The 26,268-nt window shown below is 43.3% G+C and overlaps 1 long non-coding RNA gene across 1 annotated transcript; it reads left to right on the top strand.

Annotated features, from left to right (window-relative positions):
* The first annotated feature begins 3,052 nt into the window (after window positions 1-3,052).
* On the top strand, window positions 3,053-25,901 carry LOC111093137. Its single transcript, XR_005380991.1, has 4 exons — window positions 3,053-4,778; window positions 23,632-23,771; window positions 24,161-24,307; window positions 24,628-25,901. It is a non-coding gene; the product is annotated as an uncharacterized LOC111093137 (long non-coding RNA).
* Window positions 25,902-26,268: the final 367 nt, after the last annotated feature.

Here is a 26,268-nt window from a genome sequence, read left to right as displayed (position 1 = left end):
AGACAGGACCAACAGGACTCATTGACTAACTGGAAGGCAGCACGCTTCTCAATGCTCTATTAAGAATCTGGGCCTTACCATGTTTTCTCCTGAAAAAACATTTACATGTTTACTGACATTCTTCTCACAATTATCATTTATGGCAAGTTTTAAGGGCATACAAAGTTGTAGTATTATTGTTGGTATTAAATTTTATTGCTGTGGCTTTAAAACATAAACAAAAATAATTCCTTAAGTAGTTGGAAATTGTAATGATACTCTTGGGATTGGATTTTACTGCCATGGATACTGTAAAGCACAAAGATAATAAATTTAAATTGCAGTATTAGTATTGGGAATATATTTTATTACTTTGGCCAGAACACAAAGAAGCAGGATTCATAACTCTTGTTTTTTCCCAGCAGTGCGTTTATATGCAACAACGCTGGGTCTGGTGTGGGGAGGATCAGAGGTCACCAGCATCACAGGTCATGTGACCAGGCAAGAAGCCAGGCCAATAGGATAAGGTATAGAAGAGCTTAATTCCTACAGGTGGTTAGGGCACTGGAAAGAAGCAGATCAAGTGAGGAGGAAGAGATGCACGTGGTCACATGGCATTGAGAAAGGTTCATCTGGCAGGAATTGCTACAAACCCCATTTCACCAAAGTGGTTCTGCACCCCACCCACCGGCACACCCCATGGCTTCACATGCTCACCATTTGAGTCCAGTTTTGAAAACAAGTTCTACACACCAAGGACTGCTTTAGGTTTGGGTGTTGAATGGTCTGGCACTTTGTGGACACTGCCCATGACTTCCTCTGTGTCCATCTTACTGTAAGCCTAGCCAAAAACCTAGAACTTGTTCCTAATGCTCCTTTTCCCTGCCCCTGCCCATTGTCAGTCATTGGCCCTGCCCATCCTGCCTACTCAGTATGCGTCTCATCAGTCGCCATCTGTCTACCCCATCTCAGTCCACCATCAGTTCTCACTGGCATCTCATTCCAGCCACTGCTCCAAATCCCCCTTGCTGTCCACCCTCTATGCTCATCAAAGTAATAACGATCATCATTTACTGATCATTAATAATGTGCCAGGGCCTGTGCTAAGCATCTTATAGCAGTATCTCATTTGACCCTCACAGCTTCCCTATGAAGGAGGGATAACTCTTCTTTCATAAGTTATTAAACTGAGTTCACACGTTAAATATTAAAACACATCATGTACTTATGTAAATCACCAGACAAAAGAAGAAAAGAAATCTTAGGTCCTTCCTTGATCCTCAATACTCCCTGTTGCCATTTCTTCCTCCTTTCCTTCCTTCCCTCCTTCAACAAATAAGCCCCTTGGTATGAAACACAAGAGCACTACCAGTTTCTCCAGACTCATCCATCACCTGGATCCCAAGTAACCACGGCTCTCATTAACAAAGTAACTTGTAGTTCTTGGTATGCCATTTACTCTTGTCCTTTCTCTTATCTAGAATGTAACCTCTTTCCCTGTCATTGTCTAACTACCGTTTATCTTTCAAGATTTATTTTAGACATCATCATCACCAGGAAGCCTACTTTTAAACTATGCACTTCAAAATACCCATGAGCACACAGCCTGCTTGTACACATAGGCACGTGTGCTTGAGCATACACACACACACACCCATACACACACACACACACACACCCATACACACACACACACACAGCTCTCTGTAGCTATCCTCTTGGATTCTACTGTACCCCCTACTGTACCCTATCAGGGTGCTTATCATACTGTATTGGGACCATCTGCTTTATCTTAGAAACACATTTAGCCTGTAATTTACCTGAGGGCAAGGACTATGTCTTGTTGGTGAATTCCCAGAATCCAACACCTGAATTCAGCACATGGTAAATGCTCAATGGCCTTTGCTGACTGAATGCATGAACAAATGAACAGTATAAGATACAATGATTTCAACAGTAATTTGATTTTTTTTAAGATTTTATTTATTTATTTCAGAGAGAGAGGAAAAGGAGAGAGAGAGCGCACAAGCATGAGCAGGGAGAGGGGCAGAGGGAGAAGAAGCAGACTCCCCATTGAGCAGAGAGCCCAACATGGGGCTCAATCCCAGGAACCCAGGATCCTGACCTAGGCTGAAGGCAGATGCTCAACCACTGAGCCACCCAGGCGCCCCTCAACAGTAATTATTAAAACAATAAGACACGGGGCACCTGGGTAGCTCAGTGGTTGAGTGTCTGCCTTTGGCTCAGGTCATGATCCGTGGGTCCTGGGATCAAGTCCTGCATCAGGTTCCCTGCATGGAGCCTGCTTCTCCCTCTGCCTATGTCTCTAACTCTCTCTGTGTGTCTCTCATGAATAAATAAATAAATAATATTTTTTAAAAAAAACAATAAAACATAAGCCTTTTGAACCTGAAAGGAATATCAGACTTTTATTCAGTTTCAGGAATTATATTTATATACTATGTTTCAAATTCATTCTCCAATTACTCACCTGTTTTCGTTCTAAAACCCAGCAAAGGGTTACCTATAAACTCATGGCAGAGTATAATTGGTGGAGAATACGCAAGTCCTTTCCACGCACTTTAGTGAGTGCATGGAGGGGATCCCTGGGTGGCGCAGCGGTTTGGCGCCTGCCTTTGGCCCAGGGCGCGATCCTGGAGACCCGGGATCGAGTCCCACATCGGGCTCCCGGTGCATGGAGCCTGCTTCTCCCTCGGTCTGTGTCTCTGCCTCTCTCTCTCTCTCTCTCTCTGTGACTATCATAAATAAATAAAAATTGAAAAAAAAAAATTTAGTGAGTGCATGGAAAATAGCACCCTGGCAACCACACAAATAAATATTGGGAGTGACACGTACCATGTTATAGCAAACTCAGAATGCAGCAAGTAGTCAAAGAAATTAGAAGGTGTCGTAAGTTTGAATCCTCCCAAATGCCGGTCGGCCTAACTTCTATGAGCTTCTTGTTTGGAGGGGTAACTCCTCCATTCTCAAGTTATGTGAAGCTCTTTTCTTTGTAGCTGGCCCTTGCTGAGGTCATAAACTTCCAGAACCAGAGTATGGAATTCAGGAACATGGAACGCGAGAGAGGCCTGACAGGAACCAGGCCTCTGACCATGGCCGGTTCCTGCCTCTGTTTCTGTTTCCATAGAAATGACCATCTGATCAGCTGAAATAAGTTCAAGATTCCTTTACATTGTTTTCCTTTCTTCTTCCTTTGGAGATAACCCCACAAGGTTTGGCCAATTGGAAAAAAATGGGCTTGTTGGCTCCAAGTCACCATGTTGGAGAAGTTAAATATTCTCCCAGCAGCGACAGCATGCTTCTACTCCAGCTTCACATTGGTCTGCTCCTGTGATGGCTACCACCCACCCCACCACCACCACCATCTGGGGTGAGGTGCTCACAACCTTTGAATCACCAATCATCTTCCAAGTCACTTCCGGCAGTTGGATAACCTTTATGACTGCACACGTTGCTGGGCATTCAGGATGGTCCCTATCAAACTGAGATGAATGTGTTCCCTAATGTCTGTTTTTATTACATTAGGCTGGGAAGATGAAATCAAAAGAACTACTTTCAACAAAAATGTCCTGTGTGGACAGTTCAATACTCTTTCTACAGGCCCCGGTGATTGCCCTCATTGTATGCGGGATAAAGGCTAAACGCGCAGCTACCCGCTAGTTTGACAAGGCTGTTCTCCCGCCAGCAGGTTGCTCAGACTTTTTTTTTTCATAGCAGCCCTCTGATTCCACCAAACCCACTGGATTAACAAAAACCTGAAAGCAAAATAGCACAAAATGATATCCCCCACATGCACCACTATTAGACTTTGCAACCTACAATTACACCAGTTCAATCTAAATGCCCCCAAACATAATTTCATTAATGCCAGCCATTTCAGAACTGGTAAATATTTTCTCTTCTTGGATTTTCTCTTATTATGGGTCTTCAGCCGAGAATGATGAAGCAGATAGGCACAGGCCACCCGAACAATGTAGTGGGGGAACCAACCGCCCGGTCAAGATGACAGGAGAGTGAGGGGCTGGTAGAGGAATGAAGAGGGAAACTGAGAAAGTCAATTTGGAGAGAAAAAGGGGGGAGGGAACAAACAAGCAGAGGAGGAAGAGGGAAGGAGATCGAGGAGGAATTCTGTGGGCAGGTACACAGAGCTGTGCCTGGGACTGCACGCCCGTGGCTGGCATCGCCTAGGGAGCTGGGAAGTGCAGTCCAGCAAAGCTGCACGCCACCTGTGGGCACAGGACCTGGGCCTCAGAGCTGCTTTTAAAGGCCAGCCTTCAAGATGTCCTATGGTCTCCGACTCAAACCCTTTAAAGAGATTTCCTCCTGTGATAGAATCCTTTGACTGATACAGATGCACAGTGGGTCGTTAATTTACTTTATCAGAGAAAAAAAATTGTCCTAACATTCTTAGCTGATCCAAAATCTGCCTTCTGTAAAACAGCTTTCCGGAGTTGGCAAAGAAGATTAGGAGGAAGATTGCAGAGCTTGGGCACACCCCGGCGACGTGTGTGTGCTCTTGGGCAGCCCCGCATCGGCAAAGAGAGGGCAGGACATGTGCACAGTGGATCTCAATGGGTGACTCATTTCGGGGGCATTGCAATGGTCCAGAGGAGGGATCAGGGAAAGACAAAGACCTCAATTTTAGTACCGGCTTTGGCACTTGTAAGCTGGGACATGGGGGAAGCTCAAGTGTGTGAACCACCATTCGGTCAACTGGAACAAAGAAAAACAGCACCTGCCTCATAGAGTTCCCGTGACAACTACATGCCATGGGACAGGTAAGGTGCTTCGCACAGGTCTGGCCACACATCTGCCCTCAAAAGAAGGTTGGATAGTATGATTTGCAGTATAATAAAGAGTGATATGAATAGAACCAGAATAGACTCCCCTTTGGGAGTCTTTGGGAGTGGGAGGCCCGGTGGCTCAGTGGTTGAGCAACTGCCTTTGGCTCAGGTCATGATCCCGGGGTCCTGGGATTGAGTCCCACATCGGGCTCCCTGCATAGAGCCTGCTTCTCCCTCCACCTATGTCTCTGCCTTTCTCTCTGTGTCTCTCATGAATAAATAAAATCTTTAAAAAAAAAAAAAAAAGGAGCCTATGGGAGTAAGGGAAATGGGTTAAAACCAGGTTTAGGGTTTTAATTCTCATCAGCAGATACTGAGACTTGAAGCCTCATTGGGGGGGCGGGGGGCGGGTAGCAACTTTCTAAAATGGGGTGAGGTGCTAGAATGGGAAAGATGTTCTAGACACCTGAAGATTCCCCTCTATACGGTCCCTTCATGCTGCTGAGGATGCAAGTTTGCACCTGTGAGGAAGAGAGGCACCCAGGAAGTGTTTCTGGGGGTGTGGGGGATCAGAATGCAGGTGGGGTTGAAGTGAAGGAGCTGGGAAAGAAATGGCTGGAATGCAGGTTAAGCTGGAAGTTCTTTCCAGAACAACAAAAGTCTCCTCCTGGAAAATGTCACGTCCTAACTTCGGGGGCAGCTCTGGCAGGAGGAAGAGCACCTGCCCACAAGTCCCTCGGGCAGAGCATGAGGGGAAGCAGGGGGTCTTTGGTTATTGTGCACGCTGAGCTGAGCGACCAGCTGGAGTTCACGGGCATTGTGCTAGCCTGGATTTCACACTGTTTGCACAATTATGAAACAACAGACAACAGAAAAGGTGCCAATTCACTCTTCAAAGGCACACGGATGCCCCTTATTCCTAGAGTTGGTGTGCGGCACTCAGACATCACAAACACTGTGCCCACTTCCCTCTCTCGGGGGAACCTCATTCAGAGCCCTTCCTTAGGGGCATCCCCACACCCCCGTCCTCTGTATGGAGAAGCAGCTCCTGGCTGGATCCATCTAGGCCCCAGGATCACCACACATTTTTGTGGCAGCAGAGCCTTTTGCGAACGCTGGCCCCTGGGCTCTGCCCTCCCTGGCTGCTGGGGAAGGAAAGCAGCTGCATCCCAGAAAACGAATCCACTCAACAAACAATGCAATGCCCCGACTAGTCATAATGAGGTCTGGTTCAAATGTTGGCACACACACAAAATATTAATTAAAATAACGTGCATGATAAATAATATTGGGATCCAAAGCACAGGCTCCTCTAAAATCACAGTTGGTAATTATGTGAGAGCCTGCTAACACACACTCAGAATTCCAGTGTTGCTTACATGACAAAATTAGTCTCAGGGAGGTGACCTTGAGAGGTCGTCTCGTGCGAATATCCTCCTGCTTAGAAACTGAACGATGTCTAAACAACACTGCAAGAAGAGCATTCGTCCTCAGTTCCAAGGGCTAAGGGAAGAAATTCCTTAAGAACTCAACAATTCAATTTAATAACAAATATTTGAGCACCGGCTGGTGTAAGGCTCTCTGCTTATCACTGGGGATAAGGGGTAGGGTGCAGGGGGAGGCACAGTTCACATTTTTAAGAAGTAGCTGGTTAAGGGGAGCTTGGGTGGCTCAGTCGGATGAGCGATCAACTCTCGATTTCAGCTCAGGTCCATGATCTCAGGGTCGTGAGATCAAGCCCCAGGCTCAGTGCTGGGCGTGGAGCCTGCTTAAGACTCTCTCTCTCTCCCTCTCCCTCTGCCCTTCCCCTCCTCCACCTCTCCCTCTCTTAAAAAAAAAGGAAAAAGAATAGTAACTAGTTATTGGTTAATACCTCTCCTAGATAAAAAGTCCTTCTATATCCCTCACCTAAATCTTTCATGCTGCTATTAAAAACCAGTGCCACTCGTTTAAGTCCTTGACTGAGGACCTCACAGGATTCCAATTCTAGTGTTTCCAGGGTCTTTATCAGGTACCACGGACTTCAGGGTAGGCTGACAACAGGTAAGTATCCCCAGTACAGCTCATTACTGAGATACTGACCTGAAGTTCCCCACCAACTCCCAACATAATGAAGCAATTGTGCACCATCGACTTTATCTAGACCTTTTAAATTATTACCAAATTTGACATTCATTGCCCCAGTTAATCCAGAAGCCTAACTGGGAAAGGAAAAGACCTCATTATCCTAATTCCGAAACCATTTTCTATTTGTGGCTCAGTCAACATTTCGGCATCTCGTTAAACGTATTTAATTTCATTCCCTTAACAATAACCCACGTACCACACCAGTGACCACAACTTCGGCATCCCAGCCCCTAAATTCTATTAGTGTTCAGGAAGCCTCATGGTCGCAACATAATGTTCAATCAGTGCAGAGAAATTAATTAAATTAAAATTATTTTTATTGTGATTTAATTAGCTTGATTTAATTACTTTGTTCACGGACTGAGCATTCTGTTTACAGCCAGATCCCGGCTCTCATTCGTGGCATGAATGTTCCCACAGAATTACATATTTTCTCTGTTCAGCCATTGGAGCGGGCTGGGGGAGTTTGCCAGAAACTCACGATTTATCACAATCAGCATCATCACAAATTATAGGAAGCATCCAGCAATATGATAACTTCTAAATGAAGTGTCTGAAAGCAGGTCATACCAGCAGCCTCGGCTGTTAATCCGTCATATTTCATAGTCAACCTGACACCCTGTCCAATTTGCTGTGCCTGCGTTACCGCTGGGCAGCTCCTGTGAGCTGCTGCCTCTCGGAGGGCCCGCCTCGGGGTGCCCGGCTCCCACGCAGGCTGCGGACCTGCCTGGCCCTCCGCGGCCTCCCCTAGCCCTGGCTCCACGCAGCGGCCACTCCCCCTGGCACTGCTACTTCCTCTTTCTCTGAGCCGGGGTCCTGCGCCCAAGGTTCACCGTCTGAAATTCAGTATTTCCTTCGACCAGGGGATGTAGGCAGCAAACCACAGAGCATTCGCAGTCCCTGGGACTTGGTCTCAGGGAACACCAGCTATTTCCACGACTACATTGCAGTTACTGTCCATATCTTGGAATACTGTGATCACTACTTGAAAACAATAGCAAGTATTAGACCCCACAGGAGTTCATGCGCATTCTCAACCTTCTTTATGGCAGGCCACGCCACAATACAGTGTGTGATTCCAGCTGGCCGGACAACAGTCCCCTTCCTATTGGTGTCTCTCAAAAATAAAATCAGTTCAGGATGCCTGGGTAGCTCAGTGGTTGAGTGTCTGCCTTTGGCTCAGGTCATGATCCCAGGGTCCCACATCAGGCTCCCCACAGGAAGCCTGCTTGTCCCTCGGCCTATGTCTCTGCCTCTCTCTGTGTGTCACTCATGAACAAATAAATAAAATCTTTAAAAATAAAAACAATAAATTCATAAATAAAGAAAATCAGCTCTAACTTGCCTGTATCAGAAATGTATTGTCTTGATGAGTGCACTCAAGGCTGCATGGAGCTGTTTTTTCATGTTCTAACAACCATATTTCAATAGTTGGGTTTCTCCATGGTCTTAAGTATTTTATTTTACGATCTGAAACCATGTTGCTGAGAATGGAGCCATAGGCTTTGCCAGACTGCTCTAACGAAGAAGCCTGAACTTTTCGTTCCCTGTATGAGTTTTCTGCTGTAACAGATAGATACGACCTTGGTGGTTTCAGGCAACAGAAATGTATATTCTTTTATGATTCTGGAGGCAGAAGTTCAACCTTCATCTCACTTGGCAGAAATCAAGGTGTCATCGGAGCTGTTCTCCCTCTGGAGGCTCTTGAAGAGAGTTGATCTCTTGCCTCCTCTAGCTTCTCGTGGCTGTCAGCAAGCCTTTTGCTTCTGGCCACCTCCTTCCTCTCTCTGCCTGTCTTCACATCACCTTCTCCTCTTTTGTGTGTATGATCTCCCTCTGCTTCTGTCTTATTTTTTTTTTTTTTTTTTTTCTTCTGTCTTATAAGGACACTGTTGATGGCATGTAGAGCCCACCTAGATAATGCAGGGTAATTTCCCCATCTCAAGGGTCTTAACTTAATCACACCTTCAAAAGCTTATTTTCTCCTAAATAAGGGGACATTTACAGATCCCAGGGATCAGAGCCTGATCTTCTGGGTGCCACCATTCAGCCCACTAGTCTCTATGCTTATTTAATTCTTTCTTTTTTAAGATTTTATTTATTTATTCATGAGAAACAGAGAGAGGCAGAGATATAGGCAGGGGAGAAGCAGGCTCCTTGTGAGGAGGACTTGCAGGACTCACTCCCTACACCCCAAGATCATGCCCTGAGCAAAGGCAGACACTCAACTGCTTGGCCACCCAGGCATCCCAATGCTTACTTAATTCCTTACTGGTTGTACAGTTCTGGCCTTCAGGAAGGGGCATAAAATTATCTCAAAGATGTGACAAAATTGGCACCAAATCAAAATAGATATTGATGCCAACACCCATTAAAATCATTAGATAAAAGTTCATGAGATGGTTAAAGAGAAACACAAGGCCTTTGAAAAACAAAGTTATCACTAAGGCCTAGGAGAGAAACAGGACCTCTTTCTTCACATCCAGATGAAGAAAGCACAAGCTTTGCAAACTTTGCCACTGGAACACCCTTGGTTTTGGGGCCCTACCCGTCCCAGAGAGCTAAGGCGGGTAGCTCTGCTTGCCCCTCCTCTGCCTCTCATCCTGCCCCAAGGGTGCCGTATTTATGTGTTCTGCACAGTGTTGAATGAGGAACTTATGTCACTGACCAGAAGTGAAAAAGGGCAGGGACTGTGTGTTTTTCAATTAAATAGAACAAGAGGAAGTGAGTGTTAACTTTAACATGAAATACTTAAGCTACCGATTAGAGCTAAATCCCTATGGGCAGGTGTGCCAGACCAGTTTATTGCTAAATGAAGTTCTAGACCCGCCTCTTCCAGAATCATGAAAATGGTGGATGAGTTGACCCAGGGGCAGCCTGATGTCATTCTCTGGTCTAGACATCAGACCTGGCGTCCTGCCCCAGCTATGCCTCTTTTCATGTGATGTCATTCACAAAACCCAACCTCACCAAGCACCAGTCTCCTCATCCGGGGCAGATAGATTACTACAAACATGAAAAACCATTTCATTGGTGTGGATCTTGACTGTGTCATGATCTCTCCTGAGAGTTCAAACAACTCAGTGATTTTCGTCTGCCATCTTTACCATAGACTACATGGGCTCCTTAAAGGCAGGGCTCTTCTGGGTGCAGCTCTGAGCATATTGCCTGGCACACAGAGGACCCTCAATAAATATTCCTTTACTTGAACTGAATGCCTGCCTTACCTGACTCACAGACTCAAAGTGATATTGGTCACACTTTGATTCATGCCCAGGAGATCTGGCCAAGGGCCTGCTAGGGCAGCTTCGGTTTCTCCTTTGCCCTACCCCATGGCCTCCCCCTTGCCCTGGCCAGCGGCAGCATCTACATCTGCCTGTTAAAGCCAGGAGTAAGGGTCTGCATTGCATTGCTACGCTAGCCAGCTCTCCACTCCTGCCCCCAGCATCCTCCAGAAAATAAAAACAAATAAAAACATTTAACCACCAACAACAACAACCATATATATATATATGGCATGCTACTTCTGGAGGTAACTCGGAAATGCTACACAGACAGAAAGTATCAATATTGTGATGGATCCTGTTCCTCTTGCACAAAGGACCCTTTTGCAAGTTTCCTTCCAGACATATGACACCTTCGCCCCTTTTAAAATTAGCCTCAAAGAATGCCCTTTTGCACTGGGAATGAGTAGACAGAGGTCTCCATTGCTCATGCTCTCCAATTCAGAGGGCAGGCCCTAACTTGCAAACCTTGGTGCTCTTCAGCAGACTGGAAAGACATTTGAGATGATCTAGTTCAACCTCCTCTCTTTAGGGAAAAGAAAACTAGGGACACCTGGGTGGCTCAGTGATCGAGCATCTGCCTTTGGCTCAGGTCATGATCCCAGGGTCCTGGGATTGAGTCCCTGGCTTCTCTCTTCACCTATATTTCTGCCTCTCTCTGTGTGTCTGTCATGAATGAATGAATGAATAAGTATTTTTTGAAAAAGAAAAATTAAGAGTTATCCATCGTCATAGGGCTTGTTAGCAGCAAAGCATGCAAGCAAGCAGAACCCGCTTCTACTGTCTTTCAGTCCACTGTGGTCTCCATTCTCTTGTGCTCTTCCCTGAACCCAAGGCCTTCACTTGGCCTTGTAGATCTGGCTCAGTGCACTACCTCACAGCTGAGTGTTCCAAGCTGCCCTAGTAGGCTGAGTTATGAACTCCTTTCACACGTTGGGTGGTGAGAAACTATGTAGAAAAACCATGACAAGGTAATCTGATGTAGAATATTTTGGTAGTGTGATTTTGTAGTATGCCATTTTAATTCCCTCTTCTTGCCTTTCTTGTATTTTTAAAAGTTATTTTATTAGTCATATCTTAGAGGTTACAGTTAACATCTTAAACTTGTAACAACTTAATTTGAGTAATACCAACCGAGTCTCAAAAGTATACAAACACTGTGCTCATAATATCTCCATCTCTCCCCCTTTACATGGTTATTGTCACAGATTGCACCTTTATACATTGTTTGCCCATTAACATACACTTATAATCATTGTTTGTTGCATTTGCCTGCTAATCACACAGGAGGGCCACCTGGGTGGCTCAGTGGTTGAGCATCTCCCTTCGGCTCATTGTGATTCAGGGTCCTGGGATTGAGTTCCACATCAGGCTCCCTGTGGGAAGCCTACTTCTTCCTCTGCCTACATCTCTGCCTCTCTCACTGTGTCTCTCATGAATAAATAAATTAAATCTTTAAAAATAAATAAATAAATCATATAGGAAAAAGAGAGAAGATGTAAACCACAACCAAAGTGCAATGATACTGGATTTTATAGTTAGTTATATAGTTACCTTTACCTATGTTCTTTGTGTTTTTTTCTAATGACTTTGATTTAGAGTGTACTGTCCTTTCATTTCAGCCTGAAAGGCTCCCTTTAACATTCATCATACACAGCTGATTTACTAGTACTGAACTCCCTCGGCCTTTGTTTATGTGGAAATGTCTTAATATCTCCCTCATTCTTGAAAGATAGTTTTCCCAGATATAGGATTTTCAGTTTTTGGGTTCTTTCTTCCAGACTTTAAATATGTCATCCCACTGCCTCTGGCCTCCATGATTTTTGAAGGGAAATAAGTTGTTAATCTTACTGTGGATCCCTCAAACATGGTAAGTCCTTCTCGGTGCTTTCAAGATTATCTCTTCATCTTCGTGTTTTAATAGTTTGACTATAATGTGCTTCAGTGTGGGTCTTTTTGAGTTTCTCCTGCATGAAGTTCATTGAGCTTCTTAAACATGTATGTTCATGTATTTTTTTCAGATTTTAGAAATTTTCAGCCATTATTTATTCAAATTGTTTTCTTCCCTTTTCTTTCTTCTCCTAGGACTCCTTCCCAAAATGTGTATATTAGTATGTTTCATGCTATTACACACATCCCTCATGCTCAGTTCACTATTCTTCATTTTCTTTTCCTTTTGGTCCTCAGACTACAAGTTCATTGACCCTTTTTTTCCTGCTCAAATCTTCTATTTAACCCCTCTAGTGAGTTTTTCATTTCAGTTACTGTTCTATTCACCTCCAAAATTTCTGTTTGGCTTCATCTCTTTGTTGATATTCTTATTTTGTTCATGCATTGTTTTCCTGATTTCTTTTAGTTCTCACTGAACAGAGTTAAGACAGCAGATTTAACATCTTTGACTAATCATTCCAATGTCTGGGACTCCTCACAGATGATTTCTATCAAATTTTTTTTCTCCTGCGAATGGGCCATATTTTCCTGGGATTCCTCAGTTTTTGTTTATTTTTTGGTAGATTTTGTATTGTTGAGAACTGGACCTTGAGTATTAAATTATGGTAACTCTAGAGATTTAACTCTCCTATCCCTTTAGAATTCCTGAATCTTATTTGTTGAAAGCTAAAGCCAACTGTTACTTTTCCAGACTATTTTCGCAACATATGTATTCCTTGTTTTGTGTGGTGCCTGATATTTCTGTTCTATCTGTAATCAGCTGGTAACCTGACAAAGATTTCCTTAAATGTCCACCTTTCAAAAGGGGTGAAGGGCAGAAAAAAAAAAAACAAAACTGTTCCTGTCTGCTGAAATCCTTTCAGAGGCTGCTTCATTCCATAAATGGGCTGAAAGTTCCTGCCAACTCAATCATTGTTTTGTTGAAGGGACAGATTCCTAGAGCTTTCTACTCTGCCATTTTTATGATGTCATCCAGTAGTGATTGATTTTAATTTAGAAACGATAGAGAGAAAATAATAATTAATTCAAAGTCCAAAGTACACGTGTTTCCCAAACATGAAAAAACATTTCATCCGTGTGGATCTTGATTGTCTCATGGTCTCTTATGAGACATAAAACAACCCAGTGATTTTGTCTGCCATCTTTAAGACATATATATTCTAAATTCTAAAAATCCCTCTAGGAGGCAGGCAAAGTATAAAACTTGCTGGAAGCATGATCTAGAAAAATCTTCAACCTACAAAAGTCTAGCAGGAGGGTCAGAATTGAAAGATCAAAGTGATATTGCTAATAAGAGACATCTTCTAGAGCATGAAGAGGGAAAGCCAGTTCTCAGGATCAAAGAATGCTTGATCAAGAGAAACACTGAGTCTGACCACAAAGGAGTCCCCAACCTCCCAGTACTTAACCTTTCTTTTTGTGCTATGGAAAAAAATGCTATAAACGTTAGAAGTAATCACTGTATGTTGTACAAGCATTTGTGGACGTGTAAAATAAAAGTTACATATAATGAAAAAAAAATGCACTATGCACTTAGCATTCAGCCACCTGGCAGCTTCTAGCATCCTCATCTTATGGTTCTGTTTGGTCACTTAACTTAAATATCATGTGTACTTTGCTCTCACGCAATTAGACCTCTCTTGAGAACAAGAATAATTTCTTAAACATTATAATTAAGCTAAAGGAGGAAGAAGGAGAAGAAGGAAGAGGGTATGGGGAAGGGTGTATTCATTTCCTGGGGCTGCCATAACAAATTACCACAAACTTAAATGGTTCAAAACAACAAAAAATTTATTCTCTCTGGAGACTAGAAGTCAAAAACTCAAGGTGCCAGCAAGAAAGTACTCCCTCCAAAAGCTATGAACTTCACCTTGCTTCTTCTAACCTGGGGCCTGGTAGCTCCAGGCATTTCTTGTCTCATGGTAGCATAACTCCTGTCCTGCTTCTGTCTTCTCATTGCCTTCTCCTCTGTGTATCTCTCTCCATTCTGGTCCTCTTACACAGATATCAATCACTGGATTTAGAACCTACCCTAAATATAAGATAATCTCATCTCAAGATCCTTAATTTAATTGCCTCTGCGAAAACCTATTTCCAAATAGGATCACATGCACAGGTACTATGGGTGTGGTATAATACAAAAATATATTTGGTCTTTGTCCCCAGTTCCTGACACAGAGCTCTTAAAACCCTTGGGATTTCCTGAGTGATAGAGTGTGTTTGTTATTCATAATGTGCCTGTTTCATGACACTGGAGTTTTATGCTAATGAGGTAACTTAGGGCCTCTTGATACCCTCAGCATAGGACTAGTCACCAGAAAAACCAAGTGATTGGAGACTTGGAACTTTCAGCCTCACCCATCAATCTCTTGGAAGGTGAAGGTAGGAAGGCTGGAAATTGACCTCTATAAAAACCCTTTAACAATGTGATTCAGAGTTTCCAGTTGCTGAATACATCAGGGTGATGGGAGGGTGGCACCACCAGAGAGAGCACGGAAAGTCCCTACTCTTGGTTCACACCTTGCCCTGTACATCTCTTTCATCTGGCTATTCCTGAAGTTTATTCTTTCAAGTAAACCAATAAACATAGGTAATCTGTCTTCCTGAGTTCTATGAGCCATTCTAGCCAATTATCAAACCTGAGAGGGGTTTGTGAATAGCTTCCATTTATACCTGGTCAGTCAGAAGTCTGGATGGCCTGAGACTCACAACTGGCATCATAAGTGGGGCAGTTTCATGTGGCTGAGTCCTTAATATGTGGGGTCTGCACTAACTCTGGGTAATACATGTTGGAATGTAACGGAATTGTTGGACAACCAGTTTTAGTGTTGAAAACTAGAGCACTGGGCAGCCCTGGTGGCTCAGTGGTTTAGTGCCGCCTTCAGACCAGGGTGTGATCCTGGAGACCAGGATCAAATCCCACGTCAGGCTCCCTGCATGGAGCCTGCTTCTCCCTCTGCCTGTGTCTCTGCCTCTCTCTCTATGCGTCTCTCATGAATAAATAAACTCTTTAAAAAAAAAAAAGAAAACTAGAGCACTAGTTGGTGTCAGAGAAAACACCCCACAAAAGTTATGATTTGGATGTGTCTTTCGGGGGGGATACATAATTCAACTCCCTATAAAGGGGAAGGGAAAGAAGCCAGATCCTTGTATTCTGACAAAAATCTACAGTACCAAGTACGTATTAATTACATGTATGAATATGTTACTTATGAAATCAACTTAAGAAGGCAGAGAGGTTAATGGTGCTTCATGACAGACTTCTTTTGCTCCTGGTTAGACAGGAGGTCTTTGCACAAACTTTACAGGAAAGATTATAAGACTTCAGTACCTACTTTACCTTCCCATTAATCCTGAGTTTACATTGCAGGTGCTCTTTTGGGAGGACAGGCAGGAAATATGGATAACATTAATGAGGGTGAAATCGGTAAGCAGATCACTGAAATTATGACTGCTGGTAGAGCTAAGGAGGCATTCAAAGATTTGGAGCCAGAATTTGGGTACCTTTTGACTCCATTCTTGGAACATCCCCTGCAGTTTCTCACCACTAAAAAAGAAGTGATTTGGATTCATGCCAAAGTCCACAGCCAGTAGAAGGGAAACCATTTATTGTTCTCAATCTATGAATTTTTCTTTTCTTTTGTGTCATTTGTCTTTCTTTTCCAGAACTACATTTTCTCTCTTTATTTCTTTAAAACAACAACAACAACAACAACAACAAAGAAAACAAACATTTGCTTTCACAGACATGAAGTTTCATCTTGCATTAATACCATGTGGTAGATATCATTATTGCTACCTTATAGAGAGTGAAATGGGGCCTTAAAGACATGCTGTAAGGTTATGCAGACACTCAGTTGTGAAGCTGAGAATAGGACACAGGCACTAAAACCCAATGATGACTCCCTTTCTACTCCTACCGTTTCTTTTTTCTCCTTTTCCCCATTCCAAAGGGACTCACAGGCTTACAACATGCACCCAGGATTCTAAGATCCATGGGTTCCAGCACTCTTGGTACCAGAACTACCTGGAAACTTTTAATGAAAGCTGATGACTGGCCTGATCTTAGGTCAATCAAACCATGACATCCAATGGTGCAGCCTGGACATCAGCATTTTTTTCAAAGCCCCCCATGTGACCCTAATGTGCATCCAGGATTGAGAATCATTGCTATAATGTTTACGCCTCTTATTAACCATAGAAAAGAAAATATTCACTCCCCTCAGACTTAAGCAAATCTCTGGAGCATGTCTTAGTAAAACTGGTTGACAAAAACCAAGGGCAAAGTAACAATGAGACTTACAGATGATAATGTGAGCTGACACATTTAATGCCCCTCCCTTCTCAAATCCCACTGAAACCATAGACTCATCCTATATAGAGAAAAGTCTTTAACATTCATGCAAAATAGGGAAGAATGGTATTGATGCACTAGAAACTTTGAGGAGGTCGGCATGATTTGGTGGAGGTGAAAACAGAGGGGTCAAAGTACTGACAAGAGCTATATAGCGCTGACAAAGAAAGGCTATGTGGGGAGTAAGTGAATGAAATTTCCCACAAAGACCTGGGAAATTCTCGCATGTGAACTACAAGAGAATGGGACTGTGAGACAGTTGGTGGGTGGAGCTTAGGGCAGTTTGGCAACTACACCAGTGTCTCACACAGAACTGCTGGCCACCTGGAGGGATTTGGGGAAGGCCCTCATCAGTGACCGAAGAAATAAAAACTTAAAATTTTCCCTCTGGGACTCAGAGAACAGAAACCAACACTATCACTGACAAAATCATCTCAAATTTCCAAGCCAGGTAAATATAGATCTCCTTTCAAAGAACAAGGCAAATCGAAACAAAATTAAAATCCCAGAACATGAAAAGATTGAGCACACAAAAAAGAAAGAAAATACTTTGAAGAATCAGAGCAAATGTTTAATCTATGAAATAAACTTATTCCAAAGAGCAGGGATTTTTAATTTGGATTTTCAACATGTTGGAAGGACATTATGGAGAAGAGCTACAAAGAAGCAATTGATAAATACTTCTATTGGTGAATAAGGGCAGCCTGGGTGGTTCAGGGGTTTATCACCACCTTCGGCCCAGGGCCTGGAGACCCAGGATCAAATCCCACGTCGGGCTCCCTGCATGGAGCCTGATTCTCTCTCTGCCTGTGTCTCTAACTCTCTCTCTCTGTGTCTCTCATGAATAAATAAATTAAAAAAAACCTTAAAAAAAAAAAAAAGATGTTCTATTGGTGAATGGCATGCTGGCTAGAATCTTGTTTAAATCAACTTTAATCTGAGTTGTGTGGCAGATTAAAACTTCCAAAGATGGCAAATCTCCCAACCCACATGCTCATATGCAATGTGACCTTCCTCTTTCATCAAGAAGGGGAGTCTAGGGATGCCTGGTGGCTCAGCGATTGAGCATCTACCCTTGGCTCAGGGCGTGATCCCAGGATCTACGATCAAGTCCCACATCAGGCTCCCTGCGGGGAGCATGCTTCTCCCTCTGCCTATGTCTCTGCCTCTCTCTCTGTGTGGGTCTCTAATGAATAAATAAATAAATCTTAAAGAAGAGAGGGAGTCTATTTCTCTACATTTTTTAATTTAGGCAGAGAGCAGGAGGATCAGTTTGACCTTTCTGACCAATAGAATATGCTGGAAGTGACACTATGCCAGTTCTGGTCATAGTTGGCCTGACAGCTTTTGCTCCCCACCCATTGAAAGTTAACAGCCATGTAAAAGATATGACCACCTAAGACCACCAAGCTGTAGGAAGCCCAAGCCTTGCAGAGAGACCCCAAAAAGTGAGACACCACAGAGAGAAAGAGAAATTGAGAGAGGCCATGCCTTGGGACTGAGAAGATAGCATGGAAGTGGACCACCCATCCCAGCTGCACTAGCTAAGGCAATGTGATCAGAAATACACCACCCAGCCAAGCTACTAAATTACTGACCCTCAATATTATATGCAAAATAAAACGGTGGCTCCAAGCCACAAAGTTTCAGTGTAGTTTGTGAAACAGAAATAGATAGTAGTAAAGGCAGCCCACAGCAACCTGGGGTGTCCCACAAGACAGGAGGGTTGAGGGAATGTTGAAATCCCAAGCCACCTTCCCTAGCTCAGCTCCCAGAATCCTGGCAGCCAGTACATTACCCTACAGGCAAGACATAGCAGCTCTTCTCTGGGAATTCTGACCAGTTCTAGGGAAAAGACCTAAAGCAACTCACTTGAGAGCGCCCCACAGTAGTCCTACAGAAAAGCTCCTTTCATTAAGACCTTAATCACCTTTCAGTCCCCTTCCCTAAACATATGCAAACAACCCAGGATTCCCAGGCCTGTGAGAAAGCCTTTAATATGAAACACTCAGAAGAAAGGAGATTTAAAGGAAACAGATTATGAGGGGAGGAGAAAAACTAAAAATCAAAATGATCATTATTGTCCCTAAAGAAGGAGACAGAGGAGAAAACACTGCATCCATAAAACAAGAACAGGATGCTATTCAAAAGAACAAGTAAAAAAAAAAAGAAAGAAAGAAAGAAAGAACAAGTAGTCCAAAAACAAAACAAAACAAAAACAGAGCTTTTGGAAATTAAATATATGACAGTATAAGTGAGTAACTCATTCAAAAGGTGATGATAAGTTGGGGAAATTTTTTGGAAAATAAAACAAAAGTCAGAGATTAAAAAGAAAAGAGGAAAGATAAGAAAATTAGAGGACAGGTATAGACCAACAATGATCTGTTCCACCCAAACAATAAAGAGTTCCAAAGAGAAGGAACAGAAAAAACGAAGTGGAGAAGATCACCAATAAGGTAATTCAAGGGAACTTCCCAGAATTGAAGGGAATGACACACATCGAGTCATATCATCATGAAACCTCATATCATCATTTAGAAAAAGAAGATTCTGCAATGAGGTGGAGGGAGGCCAGAGAGGGACAGAGATTGAGAGACAGAAAGGTCACATACAAATGAAAAGTAACAGAATGACTTAGGACTTCTCAACAGCAACAAAGAGCACTAAAAGACAATGGTGCAACATCTTCCAAATTCTGAAACATTCTCTCCACACTGAACTTATCTATGAACATGTGCAGAATGAAGATATTTTCAGACATGAGAAATTAATCTCCCACACACTTTCTTTTAGGAAACTATGGGAGAATGTGCTTCATAAAACAAAGGAATTAACCAAGAAGGAAGAAAATATGAAATCCAGGAAACAGGCTTCAACACAATAGAACAAAGAGAATTCCCAGGTGTTAGTGAAGGGGAAATCTCAGAATGAGAACAGCCAGTTCAGACAAGAGCTGGTCAGAGGACTTCAGGAAAGACTACACCAGAAGTCGAAGGGACAAGATGTCTGATGTGAATGCACATCTCAAGAAGAGATCTAGAACCACTGGTATAGAATTGGGGCCAATAAGTGTTATGTGAATCAAGGAAAGACACAAAACAACTACAATCCAGAACAGCACTCTCCGGTCAAAACAAAGTATGAACAAATAATTTTACATTTATTATGAGTCATATTTTACAAAGAAAGAGCTGAAAGGTGCCTGGCTGGCTCAGTCAGGAAAGCATGTGGCTCTGGATCTCGGGCTCATGAGTTCAAGCCCACGTTGGGAGTAGAGTTTATGTAAATAAGTAAATAAGTGGGCTGAAATTTTTAATTGGTATCAATAACATGTTTTATTTAACCTAATATATCTAAAATATTTCACCATAAAATCAACACAGAATTATTGAGATATTTTATATTCTTTTTTCACACTAATTCTTTGAGATCCAGACTGTTTCGTATTGACAGCCTACCTCAATTTGCACACTCTAATTTCTCAGAAATCCTTGATTTCACCTGAACTTAGTTTTCCTTAAATTTGCAGCTGAAAAGGTTCTTCACACACCAGAGGTGTTCCAAACATACTTAAAATTTTTCCAAAAGCCATCACCTTTTAAATTCAGATGTAGGGATCCCTGGGTGGCGCAGCGGTTTGGCGCCTGCCTTTGGCCCAGGGCGCGATCCTGGAGACCCCGGATCAAATCCCACGTCGGGCTCCCTGCGTGGAGCCTGCTTCTCCCTCTGCCTGTGTCTCTGCCTCTCTGTCTCTCTCTGTGTGACTATCATAAATAAATTTAAAAAATTAAAAAAAAAAATAAAATAATAAAAAATAAATAAATAAATTCAGATGTAAAAGAATTAAAATTAAATAATATTAAAAATTAATTCCTTAGTCACACTAGTCACAGTTCAAGTATTCAACAGCCACATGTCCCTATTGGCAAATGTATTGGATAGCTGAGATCCAGAGAGATCAGAAAGTTATTCAGAAAAGAAAAAGTAATCATTGTCACTATAGAGCTCAGCTTCAAATAACATACTCTGAGTATTCATTTAATCAAAATTATAAGATGAACTCCATGGGGAAGACAGGGATAGGAAACATTCATTGTGTCAAAGGGGGAAGAAGAAAGAAAGCTAAGTCTTAAAGTGTCTAAAACTGAAAAATTAAAAAGTACTAATATAATCCTGTTAAATAGAAACAGAAGTAAATACAAAAGGAATCTATCAACATCATTTCAAGTGAATGCCTATGGGTAAGGAGAACTGAGGGAAAATGGGTTTGGGACTCCTCTATTTCTCTGAAACATCACAGTATTGGTTGACTTTTTAAACTTTAAGATTTGATTTTTGAAAAGACCTTGACAAATGATCAGTGGACAGTCTATCCACAAGTGTGTGGGTTAAGAATTTTCTATGTAATATTCTCACTCTCTTACTCCCTCTTTCTCTATAAAATAAATAGGTATTTTTAAAATGAGGGAGGCCTGGGGGACTCATTCAGTTGAGCATCTGACTCTTGATTTTGGCATAGGTCGTAATCTCAGGATCATGATATCCAGGGTCCCACTCTGCTCAGAGCAGAGTCTTCTTCTCTCCCACTCCTTCTGCCCCTTCCCCTGCTCACACATGTTCCCTCGTGCATTCTCTCTCTTTCTCTCTAGAAAATAAAGAAATACATCTTTAAAAAATAATTTTCCATTTAATATTGCAAATGTAGGGTCATCACTTTAAAATACAATGCCTCCCCATCATCCTCTATAAGGAGGCAGCCCCCAGTCTCAGATGGAAAAGAAAGCTGACAGAGAATGCAGTGCAACATGCATCCCCTTGGCCAAATCCCAAATCTCACTCTCAAAGACCCATGCCTTGTGCAGGCTTAAGAGAGGCTTTGAAGTCATACAAAATGACTTCCTGAGGGTGTCTGGGTGGTTCAGTTGGTTAAACGTCTGCCCCTGGCTCAAGTCATGATTCCAGGGTCCTGGGATCGAGTTCAGACTCCCTGCTCAGTGGAGAGTCTGCTTCTCTTTCTCCCTCTGCCCCCCCCCAACACTCTCTCTCTCTCTCTCTTTATATATATATATATATATATATATATATATATATATATATATATATATATATATTTAAATGGCTTCCTGAGAATCACAAGGGGATAGAGGAGCCAGGGGAAGGGAAGTGTGGTCCTTAGATGAATGTCACACAGGCCACAGGGTAAGTGGGCATTGCATCCCACTTTCTCCACACCTCAAACCTGCCCTTTTGATGGAGAAAAGCTACTCTCCTTATGGTCCCATTGGTACCTCCTCCAAGCCAAGGCCTACCATCCTTCCTGGCTCAGTGCAGAGGTTCTCCTTCCTTTAAATTCTCCCTGACTACTCCTGTCCTCACCAACTATCTTTTTCTTTTTTTCCTTTTTTTTTTTTTTAACTCATGTGGTACATCTCACACAGTTTGGGCCTTAATTATAAACTGTGGAATCGTATACTACAATCTCACACATAATTTCCAAGCTGCATGATAAGAACTAGGACAATACCATATGCTTCTGCATGCCCCCATCACACTGAACATAGGAACAAATCCATAGTATAGGTTTAAAAAGTATTTGATGATCAACTGTTGACAGTGATACTGAAATGTGTTCATGCATTTTTTGTAGTACCTCTGATTTCAGAAGTTATGGTATTTTATAGGTAGGCAGATCCCTGAGAGAGAGAGCATTTTTTAGACATAGGAACTCAGGTACAGAGCTGAGTTCATTTCCCTTACAGTTCATGATACAATATTGGAATTGGGCAATACAAAAACTTCTCCCTTCTTTAATTTAATTTGGATTTTTTCCCCTTTATCCTCAATCCCCATGACCTGTCTCCTTCCTCTCCCCACTCAATAGACAGTTGTCGAATGGATTAGGAATTTGCCCTTGGAAATGTACATATTTAAAAATAGAGTGTTTGTCTATATTATGCTTCTCTTAACTTTATTAAAATAATATGCTACAGATGTTCTTTTTCATTTAGCATTCTTTCTAAAAAACCTGTTTCCATTGCTTCAACTGCTGCATAGTATTCCACCATCAGCATCATACTTCATCTATCCATTCCCCAAATGATGCAACCCCCTGAGACCCAAAATAATGCCATGAGGAACATCCTCACATATCTGTTTCCATATGGACATATGCAAGAGTTTCTCTGGCATATAGTGAGATAGCTGTGTTACAGAATATAAAAATATATAATGTGGCTAAGTATTTTTGAATTGCCCCTCACAATGGCTACACCCATCTCACTTCTACTAGCTGTGGATGAGAATTCGCTGTTGTGTAATTCAGAAACAGCTGTCAAACAAAATGTGACAGAAACAGCTTTGGGAGCATAACTGAGGCCCTCAGCAGATATGATTCTCATCATCTCCATGGAAGGAGAAGACAAAAAAAAGGTGGGGGGAATCACACAAAACAAGGCTGTTGCTTACAGGTTTGTTTATCTGATTCACTTCCTTTTTTTTATTATTTTTATTTTGTTTTTAAGAAAAGAATCTCATTCTCTTCTCTCTCTCTCTCTCTCTCTCTCTCTCTCTCAAGGATTTTATTTATCTATTCATGAGAGACATAGAGAGAGAGGCAATGACACAGGCAGAGGGAGAAGCAGGCTCCCTGTGGATAGCCCAATGCAGGACTCCTTCCCAGGTACCCCGGGATCACGACCTGAGCCAAAGGCAGACACTCAACCCCTGAGCCACCCAGAGACCCCTGGTCCACTTCCCTTTTAAGTGAGGGACAGGACTAAGCTCTGGCTAAGAGATGCTGCTTACCCAGTCTCCCTATTCTCTGCTTCTGACTCTTGGATGTACTAGTTAAGGAACCACTAATTTTTAGACAGTCCTTTTGATTCATATCTCAAAAGAATTCTCCAACTTGGGAAAGAAAGAAAGTGGGGGAAGAAACAAGAAGGTGTTAGTTAAGCCTACCGAACCCATAGGCCTGAAATGGTAAAGGCTCACACGATCCACTAGAAGAGGTAAGGCTCTGAAGTTGACGTTTATTCCCTATTAACAGAGGAACTGACGATCCCTTTGCCAGCAGGGCTGAGTGAAATATCTCTGTCTTTTCCTGCTCACATCCTCGTGTTTCATCACCCAGGGCTGCAGGGTCCCAAGGCATGAGCTCGTTTGTTGACTCCTCTTCCTGCCCCACATCTGGGATTTACCCCACCGTGGCTCCTCTGGGGACTCCTCTGCTGTCATCCTGTGGCCTCATGTCGGAGCTGGAAGATCAGCCAAGTAAGACTCCCTTCTCCCACTCTGCCTCAGCTGCCAGACCTAGGGCGCTGGGTGACAGGACCACAGACTCGGGTTGGGGTGAGGCCAAGGCCCCCGAGAAAGGGCAAACAGCCTTCTCCCCGCCAGGGCACAAGACACCTTCCATGAGCCCCTCAGCTTCCCTTGCCGGATTCCCACCATCTGGGGTCCACCTCTGACTTGACAGACTCCTGTTGGTCACATCTGGCTTCAGAGAAAGAAACCAGGAGTTAGAAGGCCTAAGCTCACAGGCAGCACTTGGCACACACAATAGAAGCAGCTGCTGTTTATAGTCCTTTTTAGGGTGGCCTCAAGCTGGACCTCACACTTCCTCTCCCTGGCTTTCCCCTGTGGGGCATTGTTTTACACAGAGCATCTGGAACCTCGCAATCTTGCAGCTCAAAAGGAAGAAGAAAAAAGAAGAAAAAAAAAATCCACGAATCCCATGCATCTGTGAAACTCCAATGAACTCTCTCCCTGGGAAAAGTTCCCAGACTCGCTCTCGGCTTCCCACTCAGGTAAGGCAGGTCCCTACGGTCCCTGACCCTCACCTCTCTGTCCATTCCATGGGAATACAAAGGCCAGCCATTCGGAGATCCAGTAGAAAAGCTACCCCACAGAGGCTTGTTCTAAAGAACAGCCTAGAAGGCCTGAAACACTTCCAATTTCTTAACTGCCAAAAAAACCCAGCATGAATTCAGGTGGGCAGTTCAAGCCCAGCACCACATGGCGTGGGAGGCAGGTAGCAGGGGCCTTCCCAGAGCCTTCCCGCTTGGTACTGTTATCTGTGTGCCTCCTCTGACCCCAGGGCTTCTCTTCCCTGGTCCTGTCCCCATAGAAACAAGCGCAGAGCTGGCAGGCGCCGAGAAGGCTCCGCGCACCATCTGACTCCGCGCCCCTCCAATACCCACTCCTGATTTCAGACGCCTGAGCTGGCTCCGCTGGGCAAGGTGGCGCCTAATTACCTCCCTTCTGTTTTTTTCCCTCCTCTCGTCCTCTCCCCTCCCCACCCCTCAGAGGACAGCCTTTCCAAGAAATAACACACACGCACACACCTGGCACGATGCGATAGGGAAGCTCACCATGGATACCGGGCTACCATTCCCACTCCGGCAGGGGCTCCTGGGAATAAGTAACTATCTCTAGAATGCTACAAACTCCAGATGTGCACCGACTAGTGCCTTGAGACCCGGCTTCCTTGTCTCATTATGCTGAGTTTTTTCACAAGTTTCATATATGCATATCAAGCCTTCAGAAGGGGAAAAAATGGGAAATGGTAATCTTCCTTTTAATATGCTACCACATGCCAGCCCGGAACAGCTGTGCACACACACCACCATGGACTGGACATGAAATATAGCCCAGGACCATTTTTTAAGCATTCATTCCCAGGGCTTACAAAACACATTTACTTGGAGGGAGGTCACACAGTCTTCCTTCTGCATAAAAAGGTGGCTTTGAAATAGGTACAGCCATCTGGAAACAGCCTCCTCTGCCATTGATATGTAAAATGCACATATTACACCATCTTGCTCGGGACTGTACGGCAGGAGGCAGAGACACGCAGAGGCCCATAATTGTTTAAATATACAGCCTCCGGTTCTCCACAGTGCTTACCTTGCTCTGAAAAAACCATTTGCCAGCAGTCTAGGTGACTCTGGACAGGCTGGAGAGGCAATTTGCTCATGGGGGCGTTCATCTGTGTGCAGGAGGAGTGTCCTGGAGTCCAGATTTGGGGGGAAATTATTTGCACGCTCTCCGGTGCTGCTCCAGCCTTGCTAATAAGAAAGAATATGTCAAGTGCATGACTGGGAGTAAATAGCAAACACCCCATCGAAATAATGACCTCTGCTCTTTTGCTCATTATAGCCGAGCATTTGCTTCCCTCCCTAGAAGACTTAGATCCCACCTTTAATAACTGGCTTTGTCAGGCATTTAAAGGAAAAGAGCAATGGGTCCTATTTCACTAATTGATCTCGATGTAGTCAGGGGGATGTTTCTGTATGTTTATTAACATTTGCTCCTTAAAATGAGTGCGTTCCCCCCACCCCACCCAGCAAGACCTCACTGTTGCAGACCTTATCCAAATAAATTCTTGACCTCTGAAGCTATTGAACTTGTGTGTTGTTTCTTCCATTTTTATTTCCTGGGCTTGGTTTTCATCTCTGTTCATTTAAAAATATATATATATATATATATACGATTTGGATAATATAAATCAGCTGCTTTAAAATGTAAAATGCCACCCCAAAGCTAAACGCTGTCCCTCTAAAAAAAATACCCCTGAAAGAATACAGAGCCCTGGAGTAACTCAAAGGGTTAAGCTGTTAAATGCACAAATAGCAGAGCTCCCGTTAGTGAGAGGAGAGAGAGCCCACTGGAAGGAGGAGATCACTCTAGGTCAGCCTGTCCTTTACATTGTGAAGAGCTAGAAAGGGGCTAATAAACCCAGCAGCCTATGGCAAAGGTAATTTATTTT

Source organism: Canis lupus, chromosome 29 (genome assembly GCF_011100685.1).
Source record: "Canis lupus familiaris isolate Mischka breed German Shepherd chromosome 29, alternate assembly UU_Cfam_GSD_1.0, whole genome shotgun sequence".
Classification (NCBI taxonomy): domain Eukaryota; kingdom Metazoa; phylum Chordata; class Mammalia; order Carnivora; family Canidae; genus Canis; species Canis lupus.
Note: the sequence above shows the minus strand (reverse complement) of the source record. Positions and strands in the feature narration are given on the sequence as shown.